This window comes from Lithobates pipiens, unplaced genomic scaffold (assembly GCF_037356315.1).
Source record: "Lithobates pipiens isolate NorthernLeopardFrog02 unplaced genomic scaffold, aLitPip1_a1.2 Scaffold_8, whole genome shotgun sequence".
NCBI lineage: Eukaryota > Metazoa > Chordata > Amphibia > Anura > Ranidae > Lithobates > Lithobates pipiens.
In genome coordinates, this window is record NW_027507903.1 from 571984154 (window position 1) to 571986342 (window position 2189).

At 43.1% G+C, this 2189-nt stretch overlaps 1 non-coding gene across 1 annotated transcript; it reads left to right on the forward strand.

The window, feature by feature from the left end:
* Window positions 1–264: 264 nt before the first annotated feature.
* TRNAK-CUU (transfer RNA lysine (anticodon CUU)) lies at window positions 265–337 on the forward strand. The gene has a single exon. It is a non-coding gene; the product is annotated as a tRNA-Lys (tRNA).
* Window positions 338–2189: the final 1852 nt, after the last annotated feature.

Genomic DNA, 2189 nt, shown 5'->3' on the forward strand with positions numbered 1-2189 from the left:
ATTAAATAATTCAAAACTATCATTGGGTATACAGATTTAGCAATGTTATCAAATGTTCTCTGCTTTGAAAATATATTTTTTGGAGCTAATATATTTTCACTTTATTGGTGAATAAAGATTTCACATGCGTGAAAAATATAAAGAATTTCAGTTTAAAAACATATTGAGTAAATTTCATGATGACTCAAAGCATTAAAAAAAAGACCCCTAACAGTGTCCATGACCCATGTAGAGATTAGCTTACAGCCTTTGTAGGAACTATCTGCCCGGCTACCTCAGTCGGTAGAGCATGAGACCCTTAATCTCAGGGTCGTGGGTTCAAACCGCACGTTGGGCACTAAGCTTTTTGTTTAAGCAGGAGAGGCATGATATTGTATATTTGTAACTTTTCCACAGTAAATTAAACATCAGTTATAAAATGTCAAATCAGAAGAGTTGATTTTTAAGCACTGAAAAAAGCGCTAGACTGATATAAATGTCTGTGGTGGAAAAATATCTTTGATTTTGAAGCAACAATAGTGATGTACTCACAATGGGAACATATGCATGTTAATTGTGAAATTATAGTACAGCCCTATCCATTAGGATAGGTTTGTGAGCTGAAATTCACTTTTCATCTTCCTCCGATTAGAACGGAAATGTTGGCTCAGTGTCAGGCTTTAAGACACCCATGGAGGCTGATCTGTTTACTACCTGAGCTTGGGAGTGATAATGGACCCATTGTGTAGACTGCTGGAGGAGGGTAAAACTGTCAACCTCAGGCCTTTATAGACTGACTTTTCTGAGATTTGATGGAGGCAATGGTTGAAAATCCTAACCATTGCTGGTGACAGGCACTACTGTTTCGTCTTGATTTGCTACACCCAAACTTTGCTGAAGTGAGTCAGTTGGCCCCTAAAAGGAGACTGTGGGTAAATGTCCAGTCAGGGCTTCTATGAAGTATTTAAAGTCGTGGGCTTGTTCATAATTGTCCTTAAAAGTGATCTTGTGTTGCGTTCAAGGAAGGTTTAAAAGAGAAGTATGGCTAAAGCTTTTTTTGGCTATACTTCACCTATGGATCACAGTAGTGCAGTTCATTAAAGCCTGCTGTTGGCTGACGTCACTCAGGCGGTCCAGGCTCAGGAAAGATCCCAACCACGTGGTCAGTATCCACCCAGATGCTTGGACCGGCACCTGGCTCAGCAATCCGCTGAGAGCCTGGTCCACTGAGAGCCCCTCCTCAGATCCCAAGCCAGCCCCTCTTGCTCCTCCCTCCTGCCGGGTGCCCCCACAGCAAGCTGCACCCAAGGAGGCACGCTCCTGAGCCATGGCTCTGTGTGTCCATTCTCACACGGAGCCGCAGTTTGGCCCTGCCCATTTATCTCCTGATTGGCTCTCTGCCTGTGATTGACAGCAACGGGAGCCTATGGCTCAGGTAAGTATTGGGGGGGCTGGGGGGACTGCTGCACCCAGAAGGTATTTTACCTTCATGCATAGAATGCGTGCCTTTACAACAGCTTTAAGTACTAACTTGCACAGGTCAGAAACTCTATGGGTAAAAAAGAACTGCTGCTAACACACCGATTCTATTTCCACAAAGGAGTAATCATCCTTCTTTCAACATCATGTAAGAGCTATTTAAACAATTGCAGTTGAAACTCGCAAGACACGATCAATAAAGGTACGAGAATTTACTGTACATATTGCACCAGTGGCACAAAACTCTTCAATGGGCTGAGTCATCTCTTTGATCCACTGGGTCCTTGAAGTGAATAAGGAAACATGAAAGACAATAGTCATTAAAAAGTTTCTGCTTTTGTAGAAGAATAAGAAAAACTTTTTCCAGATAGACAGAGTTCAGTTTAGAAAATTTACTAAAGTGATACTAAAGGCACAATTAGACAAAATAGAAAAAAAGTTATACTCACCTTCTCTCTGCAATGGTATTGCACAGAATGCTTGCTCCCTTCCTTTTCCAGCAGTCACTGCTGGCTATATCAGCTCCTCCCACGTTTGCATGCCTCCGGGTGCCAAGGAGACACCCGTGTGTGCATGCTCCTGATTCGGGTTGTGTGTGTTTATAGGCACACACATCGATAAGCCTCTCCCCCGCTTCCACCTCATAAGTGTTTGACTGAGAGCAGCAGGAGCCTATAGCACCGGGTACGTTTCTTTAGCCTCTTTAACCACTTACCCCACTGGGCACATGA